Source organism: Xenopus tropicalis, chromosome 10 (assembly GCF_000004195.4).
Source record: "Xenopus tropicalis strain Nigerian chromosome 10, UCB_Xtro_10.0, whole genome shotgun sequence".
In the NCBI taxonomy this organism is placed as follows: domain Eukaryota; kingdom Metazoa; phylum Chordata; class Amphibia; order Anura; family Pipidae; genus Xenopus; species Xenopus tropicalis.
The window spans coordinates 3,858,452-3,877,672 of NC_030686.2; the positions used below are offsets into that span (position 1 = coordinate 3,858,452).

The 19,221-nt window shown below is 47.2% G+C and overlaps 1 long non-coding RNA gene across 1 annotated transcript; it reads left to right on the top strand.

Annotated features, from left to right (window-relative positions):
- The first annotated feature begins 1,555 nt into the window (after window positions 1-1,555).
- On the top strand, window positions 1,556-18,925 carry LOC116408050. Its single transcript, XR_004220696.1, has 3 exons — window positions 1,556-1,884; window positions 3,503-3,608; window positions 18,553-18,925. It is a non-coding gene; the product is annotated as an uncharacterized LOC116408050 (long non-coding RNA).
- The last annotated feature ends 296 nt before the right edge of the window (window positions 18,926-19,221 follow it).

Consider the following 19,221-nt stretch of genomic DNA (forward strand, 5'->3'; position numbering starts at 1 on the left):
TAAGGCCAAACAGTTGGGGGGGGGGGAATAGAAAAGGAAAGGAGAGGGGATGAGAGACAGAAGGAGAGAGGGGAAGGGAAAGGGGGTTCGGGGAGTAGAGAGACAAATGGGGGAGAGGGGAAATATAGAAGGGGGGAGAAGAGGGAGGATGGGGGGGAATAAGGCCAAACAGTTGGGGGGGGGAATAGAAAAGGAAAGGAGAGGGGATGAGAGACAGAAGGAGAGAGGGGAAGGGGGTTCGGGGAGTAGAGAGACAAATGGGGGGAGAGGGGAGATATAGAAGGGGGGAGAAGAGGGAGGATGGGGGGAGTAAGGCCAAACAGTTGGGGGGGGAATAGAAAAGGAAAGGAGAGGGGATGAGAGACAGAAGGAGAGAGGGGAAGGGAAAGGGGGTTCGGGGAGTAGAGAGACAAATGGGGGGAGAGGGGAAATATAGAAGGGGGAGAAGAGGGAGGATGGGGGGGAGTAAGGCCAAACAGTTGGGGGGGGGATAGAAAAGGAAAGGAGAGGGGATGAGAGACAGAAGGAGAGAGGGGAAGGGAAAGGGGGTTCGGGGAGTAGAGAGACAAATGGGGGGAGAGGGGAAATATAGAAGGGGAGAGAAGAGGGAGGGTGGGGGGGAGTAACGTCAGGGGATCACTGCTTTTTGGCAACTCTTTCTTTAATGTCTTCTACTACCGCACAGCCCTTGTACAGAGGGTTTCCCAGAACATACAAATACAGCATTTAACACACAAACTCATGCTGATACACACAGACTGGGGCAGATTAGAGGTACAGGTATGGGACCTGTTATGCAGAATGCTTGGGACCTGGGATTTTCGGGATAAGGGGTCTTTCTGTAATTTGGATCTTCATACCTTAAGTCTACTAAAAAAAATCAATAAACCATTAATTAAACCCAATAGGGCTGTTCTGCCCCCAATAAGGGGTAATTATATCTTAGTTGGGATCAAGTACAGGTACTGTTTTATTATTACAGAGAAAAGGGAATCATTTAACCATTAAATAAACCCAATAGGGCTGTTCTGCCCCAATAAGGGGTAATTATATCTTAGTTGGGATCAAGTACAGGTACTGTTTTATTATTACAGAGAAAAGGGAATCATTTAACCATGAAATAAACCCAATAGGGCTGTTCTGCCCCAATAAGGGGTAATTATATCTTAGTTGGGATCAAGTACAGGTACTGTTTTATTATTACAGAGAAAAGGGAATCATTTAACCATTAAATAAACCCAATAGGATTGTTCTGCCCCCAATAAGGGGTAATTATATCTTAGTTGGGATCAAGTACAGGTACTGTTTTATTATTACAGAGAAAAGGGAATCATTTTCAAAAGTTAGAATTATGTGCTTATATAATGGAGTCTATGGGAGACGGCCTATGCATAATTTGGCACTTTGTGGATAACGGGTTTCTGGATAACGGATCCCATACCAGTACACACTCCCCATTAGTATCACTGACCCCCTATCTCTGCACTTTCCATATGACAAACAGACTGAGTAAATGGAAGAAGCAGTAAATACACACATGGGAGCTGGGGTTGGATAAATGAATGCGGCTGAAGCGTCTCTGTGCTGCTCCCCCCTCAGTGCCAGTAAGGGACATTCTCCCCCACAGACTCACACTGACACTGAGCGGGGGCACTTACACAAACACACACGTTACTGACAGAGCCTGACCTGCTCATACTGTTACTTCCTGTTCCTCCTGCACAACTTCCGCCTCTATACTCCGCCCACCTGGAACCCCGCCCACCTGGAACTCACCGGATCTGATTCTGCGCCTTCCGCCCCGCCCACAACTTCACCTGTGTCAGAGCTTTGGCAGAGACAGAAAGCTTTAGCAAAACATTCTGGGGAAAGTCTAATTCTGAGGTAAGTGAGGGTGTAACATGGGATTTAGTTTGGGGAGCCCCCCCCCCAGCCTTTATTATAAGGCCCTCCGCCTATGGGGGGGAAAGGGGAAGGGAAAGGGGGTTCAGGGAGTAGAGAGACAAATGGGGGGAGAGTGGGTTCAGGGAGCAAAGAGACAAATGGAGGAAAGGGGGTTCAGGGAGCAAAGAGACAAATGGGGGGAAAGGGGGTTCAGGGAGTAAAGAGACAAATGGAGGAAAAGGGGTTCAGGGAGTAAAGAGACAAATGGAGGAAAAGGGGTTCAGGGAGCAAAGAGACAAATGGGGGGAAAGGGGGTTCAGGGAGTAAAGAGACAAATGGGGGGAAAGGGGGTTCAGGGAGTAAAGAGACAAATGGAGGAAAAGGGGTTCAGGGAGTAAAGAGACAAATGGAGGAAAAGGGGTTCAGGAAATAAAGAGACAAATGGAGGAAAGGGGGTTCAGGGAGCAAAGAGACAAATGGAGGAAAGGGGGTTCAGGGAGCAAAGAGACAAATGGGGGGAAAGGGGGTTCAGGGAGTAAAGAGACAAATGGGGGGAAAGGGGGTTCAGGGAGTAAAGAGACAAATGGAGGAAAAGGGGTTCAGGGAGTAAAGAGACAAATGGAGGAAAAGGGGTTCAGGAAATAAAGAGACAAATGGAGGAAAGGGGGTTCAGGGAGCAAAGAGACAAATGGAGGAAAGGGGGTTCAGGGAGCAAAGAGACAAATGGAGGAAAGGGGGTTCGGGGAGTAGAGAGACAAATGGAGGAAAGGGGGTTCGGGGAGTAGAGAGACAAATGGGGGGAGAGGGGGTTCAGGGAGTAAAGAGACAAATGGAGGAAAGGGGGTTCGGGGAGTAGAGAGACAAATGGGGGGAGAGGGGGTTCAGGGAGTAAAGAGACAAATGGAGGAAAGGGGGTTCGGGGAGTAGAGAGACAAATGGGGGGAGAGGGGGTTCAGGGAGTGAAGAGACAAATGGAGGAAAGGGGGTTCAGGGAGTAAAGAGACAAATGGGGGGAAAGGGGGTTCGGGGAGTAGAGAGACAAATGGGGGGAGAGGGGAAATATAGAAGGGGGGAGAAGAGGGAGGGTGGGGGGGAGTAAGGCCAAACAGTTGGGGGGGGGGAATAGAAAAGGAAAGGAGAGGGGATGAGAGACAGAAGGAGAGAGGGGAAGGGAAAGAGGGGTTCGGGGAGTAGAGAGACAAATGGGGGGAGAAGGGAAATATAGAAGGGGGGAGAAGAGGGAGGATGGGGGGGAGTAAGGCCAAACAGTTGGGGGGGGGAATAGAAAAAGGAAAGGAGAGGGGATGAGAGACAGAAGGAGAGAGGGGAAGGGAAAGGGGGTTCGGGGAGTAGAGAGACAAATGGGGGGAGAGGGGAAATATAGAAGGGGGGAGAAGAGGGAGGATGGGGGGGAGTAAGGCCAAACAGTTGGGGGGGGGGGGGAATAGAAAAGGAAAGGAGAGGGGATGAGAGACAGAAGGAGAGAGGGGAAGGGAAAGGGGGGGGGGGGACCATAGTAGTTTAAGCCCAGCAGCCCTACAGCACAAGGAAATATTACACAATAAATATCATTATTTACCCTGTAACAAAATGTCACTGATATATTTTTGTGTTTCAGGTTCCGACCCAGAGTTCTGGTACCCGAGAGATTCGAGAGCTGCCCAAGGAGAGGTCTATGATCCAGTCTTGTCATGGGAAATACGAGCAAACAAAGCGACTGTCAGGTAAATGTACAGATTGATATTATTCTGCGGGGGAATAGAGAGAGGAAATAGGCAGACATGGCAGGTATCTCTCACATTGCGCCGGGAGTCGCTCAAGCGCTGAAGGAACAAGAAAAATAAATAATCTGATTTTTTTTTCTTGCTTTCTGCCACATTGGGAGGTTCTGCCACCACTCATTGCTATGGGAGACTCCAAAATGTCAGCTATAAATATATCTTATTCCATATCCAATGGCTGGGGAAACTAGTTCCCTGTTCTTGAAATGTTCCTGCTGAATTGTGCAGGGGGCTGTTCCTGCTGAATTGTGCTTAGTACAGGGGAATCCCTATGTGCCATCGTTTTATGGTATCTCTCTGTACACGCTATGAGCAAACTTAGGGGGCTGTTCCTGCTGAATTGTGCTTAGTACAGGGGAATCCCTATGTGCCATAGTTTTATGGTATCTCTCTGTACAGGCTATGAGCAAACTTAAAAGGCTGTTCCTACTGAATTGTGCTTAGTACAGGGGAATCCCTATGTGCCATAGTTTTATGGTATCTCTCTGTACAGGCTATGAGCAAACTTAAAAGGCTGTTCCTACTGAATTGTGCTTAGTACAGGGGAATCCCTATGTGCCATCGTTTTATGGTATCTCTCTGTACAGGCTATGAGCAAACTTAGGGGGCTGTTCCTGCTGAATTGTGCTTAGTAGAGGGGAATCCCTATGTGCCATAGTTTTATAGTATCTCTCTGTACAGGCTATGGGCAAACTTAGGGGGCTGTTCCTGCTGAATTGTGCTTAGTACAGGGGAATCCCTATGTGCCATAGTTTTATGGTATCTCTCTGTACAGGCTATGAGCAAACTTAGGGGGCTGTTCCTGCTGAATTGTGCTTAGTACAGGGGAATCCCTATGTGCCATAGTTTTATGGTATCTCTCTGTACAGGCTATGGGCAAACTTAGGGGGCTGTTCCTGCTGAATTGTGCTTAGTACAGGGGAATCCCTATGTGCCATAGTTTTATGGTATCTCTCTGTACAGGCTATGGGCAAACTTAGGGGGCTGTTCCTGCTGAATTGTGCTTAGTACAGGGGAATCCCTATGTGCCATAGTTTTATGGTATCTCTCTGTACAGGCTATGAGTGCCAGGTGAGGATTGGGTCTGGGCCAGTTGGGTTTTTTCCCAGTGCCCAACCAGCCCAGTCCGTCTCTGCTCAGAAACAAAATGATGACAGGGTGCAAAGTGCAAAGATTGGGCGCAAAGCTTAGGGGCCACGGGTGCAGGTTCTTACGCTACAGAATGCAAAATAAGCCATGAATAATGTGAAATTGCCAGTTAATCAGGTGACAGATTGCGCAGTGATGGGGCAGGGGGTTCGGGCGCCACGTGGCATTTAAAGAACAAACTTTCCGACTTTGCCCAAACTTTCCGCCCCAGGCAGCTGCTGCTCCGAGGCCCCCGATGATCGGGTCTGAGCGGCACTCAATCTAGAGATGAATTATTTTGGGGTTAATTGGGTTTGATTGGGTTGTGTGGGAGGGAGGGGCGAGCGCAGACAGATGGCCAATCAATGCTAGTGTGATGCTGATGAATGTATCAGAGAGATGGGCGCTGCTGGTCAGGGGCCCCCGCCGAGTCGCCGCCGCCTCCGAAGTGCGAAAGTCTTTATTAGCAACGACTTGTGGAGGCCGATCTGTCGCCGGTTCTGCTAATTGAAAGGAGTCTGAGATAAATTAATCAGAGTCTAACGAAGACAGAACGAGGGGGAGGAGCAGCGTCTGTGCAAATGAACAAGGGAGCCATCAAGGAACTGAAATAGTGCAAAGTCATTCAACTTTCCCTCCTTCTTTATATCTTCCAGCAGAACCGACCCAGTTGTCATACTGGGCTTCTGTCTCATATGAACGGCATACAGAGTATTTCCTTAGCAATCTATATAACACCCCATCTCCCCTGTACAGAGAGATACTATAAAACTATGGCACATAGGGATTCCCCTGTACTAAGCACAATTCAGCAGGAACAGCCCCCTAAGTTTGCCCATAGCCTGTACAGAGAGATACCATAAAACTATGGCACATAGGGATTCCCCTGTACTAAGCACAATTCAGCAGGAACAGCCCCCTAAGTTTGCCCATAGCCTGTACAGAGAGATACCATAAAACTATGGCACATAGGGATTCCCCTGTACTAAGCACAATTCAGCAGGAACAGCCCCCTAAGTTTGCTCATAGCCTTTAGAGAGAGATACCATAAAACTATGGCACATAGGGATTCCCCTGTACTAAGTACAATTCAGCAGGAACAGCCCCCTAAGTTTGCTCATAGCCTGTACAGAGAGATACCATAAAACTATGGCAGCATAGGGATTCCCCGGTACTAAGCACAATTCAGCAGGAACAGCCCCCTAAGTTTGCTCATAGCCTGTACAGAGAGATCCCATAAAACTATGGCACATAGGGATTCCCCTGTACTAAGCACAATTCAGCAGGAACAGCCCCCTAAGTTTGCTCATAGCCTGTACAGAGAGATCCCATAAAACTATGGCACATAGGGATTCCCCTGTACTAAGCACAATTCAGCAGGAACAGCCCCCTAAGTTTGCTCATAGCCTGTACAGAGAGATCCCATAAAACTATGGCACATAGGGATTCCCCCTGTACTAAGCACAATTCAGCAGGAACAGCCCCCTAAGTTTGCTCATAGCCTATACAGAGAGATACCATAAAACTATGGCACATAGGGATTCTAGTTGCCCCGGGGTGGGGGGCAGGATTCTAGAAATGAAGCTATAAATACAGGGAAGAGAAAGATTCAGATTCTCGTTGCCGCAAAAATGAATTTCCAAGTCATTACATTTCAGGCTGAATTTGATACCTCGGGGGGGGGGGGGGGGAAGCAAATCAATGTTGGTTTGAGATTAGAAATCTAATGGATGAGCTTTGATAGAGATTAGAAACGGGTCAGCGCTCGGCAGTTATTTGCCGTATTCTTTCAGTCTTTTATTAGACTTCCCGGGATCGGGGCATCAATCTCCCCGATTTCCCTCCGTCGCCGCGTTTCAGAGATATTGCAAACATTTCACATACAAATGGCGGAATATTTATCCTGCGTTATCTGGGAACTTTCTGTCAGTTTGCCGCCCCCCCCCCGTTAGACAAACATTTCATTATCCGGAGAGGTTGCCCTTTATTATTAAACACTGAAATAATGAGAACTGGGGAATAATGACGGGATTTTAAATATAAAAAATAAAAAATAAAAAAACCCCGGCGGCGCTTTGCTTAATAACACAGGTTTATGGATTTTATTTCTTTGAAGTCATCGCGTTGGATTTTCTATAGGAGACCATTAGCCAAGTCTGTGTGCCACACAAATTGTCCCTTCTCTGGGCCGGCTTGTTCGTTAGGGACTTGTGAAGGGTTAGTGGTGGGAAAAAAGCGCTCTCGTTAGTCGTCTGTGGTCATGGGAGGCAATTAATTGGGAACAGTTTTGGAATAAAGATTCTGTACGTTAGGTACATTGCTAAATATCTCTGTTTGTGGCAATAGATAAACCAGAAATCAACGTGAGAAGAAGTTAATGTTCAGTAATACACAATGATACTTTGGGCCAAGTTTGTACTGACCCATAGACATTGCACTGCCATTAGTACCATTTGGGCCTAGGGGGGACTGACCCATAGACATGACACTGCCATTAGTACAGTTTGGGCCTAGGGGGTACTGACCCATAGACATGGCACTGACATTAGTACAGTTTGGGCCTAGGGGGGACTGACCCATAGACACGGTACTGCCATTAGTACAGTTTGGGCCTAGGGGGGACTGACCCATAGACATGGCACTGCCATTAGTACAGTTTGGGCCTAGGGGGGACTGACCCATAGACACGGCACTGCCATTAGTACAGTTTGGGCCTAGGGGGGACTGACCCATAGACATTGCACTGCCATTAGTACAGTTTGGGCCTAGGGGGGACTGACCCATAGACATGGCACTGCCATTAGTACAGTTTGGGCCTAGGGGGGACTGACCCATAGACACGGCACTGCCATTAGTACAGTTTGGGCCTAGGGGGGACTGACCCATAGACATTTCACTGCCATTAGTACAGTTTGGGCCTAGGGGGGACTGACCCATAGACATTGCACTGCCATTAGTACAGTTTGGGCCTAGGGGGGACTGACCCATAGACACAGCACTGCCATTAGTACAGTTTGGGCCTAGGGGGGACTGATCCATAGACACGGCACTGCCATTAGTACAGTTTGGACCTTGGGTGGGGGGACTGACCCATAGACATGGCACTGCCATTAGTACAGTTTGGGCCTAGGGGGGACTGACCCATAGACATGACACTGCCATTAGTACCATTTGGGCCTAGGGGGGACTGACCCATAGACATGACACTGCCATTAGTACAGTTTGGGCCTAGGGGGTACTGACCCATAGACATGGCACTGCCATTAGTACAGTTTGGGCCTAGGGGGGACTGACCCATAGACACGGTACTGCCATTAGTACAGTTTGGGCCGGGGGGGACTGACCCATAAACATGGCACTGCCATTAGTACAGTTTGGGCCTAGGGGGGACTGACCCATAGACACAGCACTGCCATTAGTACAGTTTGGGCTTAGGGGGGACTGACCCAAAGACACGGCACTGCCATTAGTACAGTTTGGGCCTAGGGGGGACTGACCCATAGACATGGCACTGCCATTAGTATAGTTTGGGCCTGGGGGGACTGACCCATAGACATGTCACTGCCATTAGTACAGTTTGGGCCTAGGGGGACTGACCCATAGACATGGCACTGCCATTAGTATAGTTTGGGCCTGGGGGGGACTGACCCATAGACATGGCACTGCCATTAGTACAGTTTGGGCCTAGGGGGGACTGACCCATAGACATGGCACCGCCATTAGTACAGTTTGGGCCTAGGGGGGACTGACCCATAGACACGGCACTGCCATTAGTACAGTTTGGGCCTAGGGGGGACTGACCCATAGGCACGGCCATTAGTACAGTTTGGGCCTAGGGGGGACTGACCCATAAACACGTCGGTGCCATTAGTACAGTTTGGGCCTAGGGGGGACTGACCCATAGACATGGCACTGCCATTAGTACAGTTTGGGCCTAGGGGGGACTGACCCATAGACACGTCGGTGCCATTAGTACAGATGGGTCTAGGGGGGACTGACCCATAGACACGGCTCTGCCATTAGTACAGTTTGGGCCTGGGGGGGGACTGACCCATAGACATTGCACTGCCATTAGTACAGTTTGGGCCTAGGGGGGACTGACCCATAAACACGGCACTGCCATTAGTACAGTTTGGGCCTAGGGGGGACTGACCCATAGACACGGCACTGCCATTAGTACAGTTTGGGCCTGGGGGGGGACTGACCCATAGACATGGCACTGCCATTAGTACAGTTTGGGCCTAGGGGGGACTGACCCATAGACACGGCACTGCCATTAGTACAGTTTGGGCCATAAACATTCTGATGCCGATTCTGATACATTGTACTAATAATCCCATTAATCTATGAATCCTCCATTATATCTCCCATAGCAACGGACTGACCCACCACTGATCAATGGGACCAAAAGCATTAGAACCCCCCCCCCAGGTATAAGTAACTATAGACAATTTATAGCCGTCGGCCCTGCTTGATGTCATTAAGTTGGGATTTTCTCCTAAAACTTACAAACTTATCCAGAACCTCTCTGATTTCAAACCCGATTGGAGCTCAGCAGAAGCCGTGTTCTTTTTTTTTTTTATTTGTTCTGTTTACATTTTTTTTCAGAAAGTCCCAAAGACACTAATGAAAGGTGAGTTGTGCTCAGTAAAGTTCTCCAAATTGGGTTTTTGATTCCCTCAGTTCTCGGGGGTCCGGCGTACGGAACACGTTCCTGTGCTTGTGCGCAGTTTGCCTGAAGTGTATGGGAACCGCGGTGCATTCAGACTGTTAATTACCATCGCTGAATGCTGGGAATCTCTGACCTCGGCCCCGGCACAACACATAGAAGAGTCTCATTGCTGCCTTTAATGCAGACGTGGCTGTTATAAATAAACTAGGGCTTCTTGTAGGCAAATGTGTGAGATATTGTGGCATGAATTATCCACTGGAATGTACAAACGGCAACTACAGGGCATTATTCTCCTTCCTGCACCGAAGTGAAACATTTACATTCCATCTCTGTCATAATGTTCTTTTTATTCCATATAACTCTTCTACATACTTTTCTTTCATCAAATCAAATCTCCACTTTCCTCAGCTTGTAGGACATATCTCTCTAACCTTGTGGTAAAGCTCTTCCCACTGGCACTTGATGGGGATAACTGACAATTCCATATATAATACCCCAGAACACACAGCAGATAAATACAGTGCCAATTCCATATATAATACCCCAGAACCCACAGCAGGATAAATACAGTGCCAATTCCATATATAATACCCCAGATCCCACAGCAGGATAAATACAGTGCCAATTCCATAATACCCCAGAACCCACAGCAGGATAAATACAGTGCCAATTCCATGTATAATACCCCAGAACCCACAGCGGGATAAATACAGTGCCAATTCCATGTATAATACCCCAGAACCCACAGCGGGATAAATACAGTGCCAATTCCATGTATAATACCCCAGAACCCACAGCGGGATAAATACAGTGCCAATTCCATGTATAATACCCCAGAACCCACAGCAGATAAATACAGTGCCAATTCCATGTATAATACCCCAGATCCCACAGCAGATAAATACAGTGCCAATTCCATGTATAATACCTCAGAACCCACAGCGGGATAAATACAGTGCCAATTCCATGTATAATACCCCAGAACCCACAGCAGATAAATACAGTGCCAATTCCATGTATAATACCCCAGATCCCACAGCAGGATAAATACAGTGTCAATTCCATAATACCCCAGAACCCACAGCAGGATAAATACAGTGCCAATTCCATGTATAATACCCCAGAACCCACAGCAGGATAAATACAGTGCCAATTCCATGTATAATACCCCAGAACCCACAGCAGGATAAATACAGTGCCAATTCCATGTATAATACCCCAGAACCCACAGCAGGATAAATACAGTGCCAATTCCATGTATAATACCCCAGAACCCACAGCAGGATAAATACAGTGCCAATTCCATGTATAATACCCCAGAACCCACAGCAGGATAAATACAGCGCCAATTCCATGTATAATACCCCAGAACCCACAGCAGGATAAATACAGTGCCAATTCCATGTATAATACCCCAGAACCCACAGCAGGATAAATACAGTGCCAATTCCATGTATAATACCCCAGAACCCACAGCAGGATAAATACAGTGCCAATTCCATGTATAATACCCCAGAACCCACAGCAGGATAAATACAGAGCCAATTCCATGTATAATACCCCAGAACCCACAGCAGGATAAATACAGTGCCAATTCCATGTATAATACCCCAGATCCCACAGCAGGATAAATACAGTGCCAATTCCATGTATAATACCCCAGAACCCACAGCAGGATAAATACAGTGCCAATTCCATAATACCCCAGAACCCACAGCAGGATAAATACAGTGCCAATTCCATGTATAATACCCCAGATCCCACAGCAGGATAAATACAGTGCCAATTCCATGTATAATACCCCAGATCCCACAGCAGGATAAATACAGTGCCAATTCCATAATACCCCAGAACCCACAGCAGGATAAATACAGTGCCAATTCCATGTATAATACCCCAGAACCCACAGCAGGATAAATACAGTGCCAATTCCATGTATAATACCTCAGAACCCACAGCGGGATAAATACAGTGCCAATTCCATGTATAATACCCCAGAACCCACAGCAGATAAATACAGTGCCAATTCCATGTATAATACCCCAGAACCCACAGCGGGATAAATACAGTGCCAATTCCATGTATAATACCCCAGATCCCACAGCAGGATAAATACAGTGTCAATTCCATAATACCCCAGAACCCACAGCAGGATAAATACAGTGCCAATTCCATGTATAATACCCCAGAACCCACAGCGGGATAAATACAGTGCAAAACAGCATAGAACAAAAGAGCCCTCAGATTGATCTGTATGTCTTGGGTTGTGGGGAGGCCACAACGTCCAACAGGCATGGGATTGGGTTTAGAATTTAGTGTAAGGAAAGTTCGTCTAATAAGACCTCTCTGGATGTCTGGGCAGTTCTGGTTGCAGCAAAGGCATCCGGAGTGTTCCAAACGACCCATCTGGTGAAGTTTCTTAGGTGTTAAATAAGTTTGGTGTATAATTGTGAGTTGAGTTAGTTTGTCTCTCGTACTTATTCATGGGGAATAGAGATTATCCTCCACCTCCTCCCAGTCATCTGGGTCTAGGAGGAGACCACTTGTTCCCCACTTCAGTTTGACTCTGGGTCTAGGATCAGATTTGTGAGTTGTGATTGCTGTTTTGAAGAGAGATTTCAGCTTATCAGGGGCAGAAATTATATTTTTCACTGCCGTGTACTGTACTGGGCAATAAAAGATTGACTCAGACCGACATACCGGCCAATAATTCCAATTTAGGGACCATGATCCCTGGAGCTGCTAACGGTTGTTGTTCTCCCTCCCCTGACGCACCGGAAACTTGGGTGGGCAGGGGAGGGGTACGGGGGTCACGAAAGTGGCCCTTTGGGGGGGTGTGAGATACCCCTGGGGTGGCAGTGCTGGTGGGCCCTGCACCCCCAGTCCGACCCTGTATGAAGCCAATTGTAGGTCAAGTTATTGGTGAATCTACTTTAGGCGTCAAGGAAGGAAGACCTCTGTATCCTATTATTCCAATTTAGGGACCATGGGCATGAAGCCAGGGTAGGACTGGGCCGCAGGGCACTGGGAAAAAATATGGTGGGCACCGGCCCAGACCCGATCCTTGGAGCTCCCAACAGTTGTTGTTCTCCCTCCCCTGGCGCACCAGTAAGTTGGGTGGGCCGCGGGGGGCTGATGGAAGGGTACGGGGGTCATGAAAGTGGCCCCTTGGGGGGTGTGAGATACCCCTGGGGTGGCAGTGCTGGTGGGCCCTGCACCCCCCAGTCCGACCCTGTATGAAGCCAATTGTAGGTCATGTTATTGGTGAATCTACTTTTGGCGTCAAGGAAGGAAGACCTCTGTATCCTATTATTCTAACTTAGGGACCATGGGCATGAAGCCAGGGTCGGACTCGGCAGGCAGGGCACCGGGAAAAAATACGGCGGGCGCCGGCCCAGACCTGATCCCAACGGTTGTTGTTCTTCCTTCCCTGGTGCATTGGAAAGTTGGGTGGGCAGCGGGGGGATGATGGAGGGGTACAGGGGTCATGAAAGTGGCCCCTTGGGGAGGTATGATGTACCCCTGGGGTGGCACCCTCCAGTCCGACCCTGTATGAAGCCAATTCTAGGTCATGTTATTGGTGAATGAATCTACTTTAGGTGTTGAGGCAGGAAGACCTCTGTATCCTTGAGTTCTCGGCACATTTCCAAGAAGGCAGGTGCAAAAAGATCTCGAAATAAATCTTTTTTTTTTTAAATAAAATACAAGAAATGGTTCAAAAGGAAAGAAAAAAAAACGAGTGTAAAAGCCACACAGAAAAGCGTGAAGGTCTCATGAGTCAGAACCTGTCTCGTGTTACGTTGATAAGGGCAGGACTGTCTCCGACGACCCTTCCACCGGCGAATGCGATATCACTCGGGAGACTCGGGACTTGACTTCTCTTTCGCTCACACATTTTACTCTTGTTTTTTTTTTCTTCCCTTTTGTCACAGAAGGATAAAGGGAGAAACACAGAAATATCTAATGGTTTCACATGAAGCCCAAGCCGCTCGGCCCAATTCGCTGCTTTATTTTCTTTTACACGACCCACGTTCCGGCTTCGGGGTGGGAATAGCGTTGCGGTTACGGCTCGAGAGAAATCCACATGAATTTTCTTGCAGCGCCGTCTCTGACTCCCGGTTACCTTCCCTAATATATGGCACTCCCCGCGCCAGCGCCCGGGGCTGCTAAATGTTTTGTATTCAGAACAGATTGCCGGCGCCGCAGTCTGCCTTGTGAAAGTCTGTTTGTGTTATTGTGCCCTCGTAGGGAAGCAGTCGCCGGCAACGGGAATGCAGAGTCCGACGTTCCAAAAATTAGCACCGCGGGAAGCGCCTCTCAGTCGCAGTTATTTCTTTATTTCCAAGAATAATGAGAAAAACACAAACGGGTCCTTGGCTAAATCAAGCCTGACCTTCCGCTAGAAGCCCAAACCCTCAGATTAAAGAGTCTTATTCTGGGTACGTTATGAGCGGAGTCAGGTCACCGGGAAACGTTATTATGCATGGAAGCATTGAATGGAACGGCTAACCAGGGTGAGCAGCAATATGGCCAATGCATTCAGTCACAACAATCATCAATATGTCACGGAGAAACCTGAAGAGCCAAACAGATTGCAGGACATTCTGGAGAAGCAGCGGCCATATGTAACTAGGAGTCATTGTAATAGTAACATTATCCCCCTGTACTAAGCACAATTCAGCAGGAACAGCCCCCTAAGTTTGCTCATAGCCTGTACAGAGAGATACCATAAAACTATGGCACATAGGGATTCCCCTGTACTAAGCACAATTCAGCAGGAACAGCCCCCTAAGTTTGCCTATAGCCTGTACAAAGAGATACCATCAAACTGTGACACATAGGGATTCCCCTGTACTAAGCACAATTCAGCAGGAACAGCCCCCTAAGTTTGCTCATAGCCTGTACAGAGAGATACCATAAAACTATGGCACATAGGGATTCCCCTGTACTAAGCACAATTCAGCAGGAACAGCCCCCTAAGTTTGCTCATAGCCTGTACAGAGAAATACCATAAAACTATGGCACATAGGGATTCCCCTGTACTAAGCACAATTCAGCAGGAACAGCCCCCTAAGTTTGCTCATAGCCTGTACAGAGAGATACCATAAAACTATGGCACATAGGGATTCCCCTGTACTAAGCACAATTCAGCAGGAACAGCTCCCTACATTTGCTCATAGCCTGTACAGAGAGATACCATAAAACTATGGCAGCATAGGGATTCCCCTGTACTAAGCACAATTCAGCAGGAACAGCCCCCTAAGTTTGCTCATAGCCTGTACAGAGAGATACCATAAAACTATGGCACATAGGGATTCCCCTGTACTAACCACAATTCAGCAGGAACAGCCCCCTAAGTTTGCTCATAGCCTGTACAGAGAGATACCACAAACCTATGGCAGCATAGGGATTCCCCTGTACTAAGCACAATTCAGCAGGAACAGCCCCCTAAGTTTGCTCATAGCCTGTACAGAGAGATACCATAAAACTATGGCACATAGGGATTCCCCTGTACTAAGCACAATTCAGCAGGAACAGCCCCCTAAGCCTGTGACTACCAAAGCTCACTCTTAACTAGAGGCATACTTTTATTTGCAGTTCCCACTGCCTCAGGTCTTTATTGGACTACCAAAACCACTGAAATTAAAGGGGATTGATAGCCCAATCCGTGAGTGATTGTTGCTGCTACAAAAATAAAATGTTTTTCCAGTATAGGGTAATTGATCCCATTAAAGTGTTTTCTCAACTTATTGGGTTGTAATACTCAGTACTACCTGTAGGCGGTGCTTATCTAAAAATTGTCAGCTGAGCAGTGGGTGGAGCTGATCCTAGAGACCCGCCCAACTCATTATTGGAAATAAAAGTGCGGGGCTTGGCCCAAGATATCAGTGATTACTGTGGGATTTTCCCTATTATTTGGCTCTATAATTAGTGATCCCAGGGGAAAAACATCTAGTAATTTATTAACCATCACCAGCATTAGCATTTATATATATCTAACTGCCCCCAACATCCCAGCCATGACTTCTATACACCCCTTAATAATGTGGGAATGTTAATGGGGATCGAGTGAGGGGTTCGACAGCGGCAATTTCTCCGCCAATTGATTCCGATGGGAGATTCTCTCTAATCCTATGGCAACGGCAAAGTGTTAAATTCATCTGAAATTCAATGTATTGTAGAGAAAAGGCCTCGGCCTGAAGGTTGGAAGCCCCGGAACTTTCCCTGACTTATACTTTTCTATTGACAGGCAACAATTAGGAATTTAATGGGACTTAAAAATAAAGCCATAACATGAATGTAACCTTTATTATATACACAGGGGTTGGATGTTATTTTGTTTAAGTCTTTTGTTTCTGATTGGGCAAAGGTTACACTGGAACGTGAAATAAAATCATTTCCTCTGGATGAAGGTCAATAATGCAGCAAATACATGGGTTCCCTTTATCTACCTGTATTGTGTCTGTCTGTATTATATGGGGGGGGGCTGGGGGAAAGATGGGGGTATATCTGTGCCTATATATTATACAGTTACATTATGTGCATATATGATATGGGGGTTACACTGTGACAGTGGGGGGGGGGGGGGCTGGGGGAAAGATGGGGGTATATCTGTGCCTATATATTATTACAGTTACATTATGTGCATATATGATATGGGGGTTACACTTGTGACAGTGGGGGGGGGGCGGGCTGGGGAAAGATGGGCGGTATATCTGTGCCTATATATTATACAGTTACATTATGTGCATATATGATATGGGGGTTACACTGTGACAGTGGGGGCGGGGGGCTGGGGGAAGATGGGGGGTATATCTGTTGCCTATATATTATACAGTTACATTATGTGCATATATGATATGGGGGTTACACTGTTGACAGTGGGGGGGGGGGGGGCTGGGGGAAAGATGGGGGGGTATATCTGTGCCTATATATTATACAGTTACATTATGTGCATATATGATATGGGGGTTACCTGTGACAGTGGGGGGGGGGGGGGGCTGGGGGGAAAGATGGGGGTATATCTGTGCCTATATATTATACAGTTACATTATGTGCATATATGATATGGGGGTTACACTGTGACAGTGGGGGGGGGGGGCTGGGGGAAAGATGGGGGGTATATCTGTGCCTATATATTATACAGTTACATTATGTGCATATATGATATGGGGGTTACACTGTCACAGTGGGGGGGGGGCTGGGGAAAGATGGGGGGTATATCTGTGCCTATATATTATACAGTTACATTATGTGCATATATGATATGGGGGTTACACTGTGACAGTGGGGGGGGGGCTGGGGGAAAGATGGGGGGTAAATCTGTGCCTGTATATTATACAGTTACATTATGTGCATATATGATATGGGGGTTACACTGTGACAGTGGGGGGGGGGGGGCTGGGGGAAAGATGGGGGTATATCTGTGCCTATATATTATACAGTTACATTATGTGCATATATGATATGGGGTTACACTGTGACAGTGGGGGGGGGGGGCTGGGGGAAAGATGGGGGGTATATCTGTGCCTATATATTATACAGTTACATTATGTGCATATATGATATGGGGGTTACACTGTGACAGTGGGGGGGGCTGGGGGAAAGATGGGGGGGTATATCTGTGCCTATATATTATACAGTTACATTATGTGCATATATGATATGGGGGTTACACTGTGACAGTGGGGGGGGGGCTGGGGAAAGATGGGGGGTATATCTGTGCCTATATATTATACAGTTACATTATGTGCATATATGATATGGGGGTTACACTGTGACAGTGGGGGGGGGCTGGGGGAAAGATGGGGGGTATATCTGTGCCTATATATTATACAGTTACATTATGTGCATATATGATATGGGGGTTACACTGTGACAGTGGGGGGGGGGGGGGGCTGGGGGAAAGATGGGGGTATATCTGTGCCTATATATTATACAGTTACATTATGTGCATATATGATATGGGGTTACACTGTGACAGTGGGGGGGGGAAAGATGGGGGTATATCTGTGCCTATATATTATACAGTTACATTATGTGCATATATGATATGGGGGTTACACTGTGACAGTGGGGGGGGGGAAAGATGGGGGTATATCTGTGCCTATATATTATACAGTTACATTATGTGCATATATGATATGGGGGTTACACTGTGACAGTGGGGGGCTGGGGAAAGATGGGGGTATATCTGTGCCTATATATTATACAGTTACATTATGTGCATATATGATATGGGGGTTACACTGTGACAGTGGGGGGGGGGCTGGGGGAAAGATGGGGGTATATCTGTGCCTATATATTATACAGTTACATTATGTGCATATATGATATGGGGTTACACTGTGACAGTGGGGGGGGGGCTGGGGAAAGATGGGGGTATATCTGTGCCTATATATTATACAGTTACATTATGTGCATATATGATATATATGGGGGTTACACTGTGACAGTGGGGGGGGGGGGCTGGGGGAAAGATGGGGGTATATCTGTGCCTATATATTATACAGTTACATTATGTGCATATATGATATGGGGGTTACACTGTGACAGTGGGGGGGGGGCTGGGGGAAAGATGGGGGGTATATCTGTGCCTATATATTATACAGTTACATTATGTGCATATATGATATGGGGTTACACTGTGACAGTGGGGGGGGGGGGGCTGGGGGAAAGATGGGGGGTATATCTGTGCCTATATATTATACAGTTACATTATGTGCATATATGATATGGGGGTTACACTGTGGGTTGGGGGTGTGGGAGAGACTCAACCCCCCCCCCCCATGTGCTGCCAATTCACAGAGACCTCAGCTCTTTAGAGGTGGGCGCGAGACAGCAGCACACTCTATGCAGCGTGAGTACAAGTGTAAATGGGCTGATAAGTTAATATGAGACTCATGAGATAAGTGAGGCTGAGGGAGATTTAGTTCCTATGTATTTATCATGTTACTTTCATTAAACTGTTTGTTGCTCCAACCGTAACCCTTTCAGCGCTGCCCGTTGCCTTCCTCCCAGTACGGAGCAACACGGTAGCAGTTACCATGCAGGGGAATATTTAATGTATATATCATTATCCCACAGGGTGCTGGATATCCAAAGCCTCGCTAGATTATTACACTCGGCTAGGCAGCTTTCATTACTGCTATCGACGTGGCATTCCTGTACATACACAGTGGCGTGGAACAATGGAACGTTTCATTGGCGGGGCCCCCCTGCGGCATGCTGCTTTACCAGTTTACTGCGGAGGCACAAACAAGTCTAATGCAGGGGAAGGAGTTATGGGCACACACAATATACCCCCGCCTTGTACATAATACAGGCCTTTGTGTGCCACATTCTGCGCTTTGTGCCCCAAGAACAAACATCATTTCCATCAGCAGCGAGAGTGACATTGGCACTGGTTGTTCTGTATGTAGAATAAATAAAATGTCCCCAAGGTTGATGTTTAAGGTTTAAAGATTGCTTCAAGCTAAATTAAATCGGGGGGGGGGGGGGGGAATTGAGATTTAAAAAGTTGGAAAAATGTATTGGTAAAAAAAAATATATTCTGTAGGTTGCAGTACCAACTCTCACCACTAGGGCAAAACACCAGCTTTTTTCATAGGGCTGCAACAGAACAGGGCCTCATTCTGATGAATGATATAATATGGCAATGATGGTTGAAATAGAATGCATTTGGAATAAATATTTCCATCAGCAGTGAAAGTGACATTGGTAGTTCAGTATTTAAAATAAATAACATGTAAAATA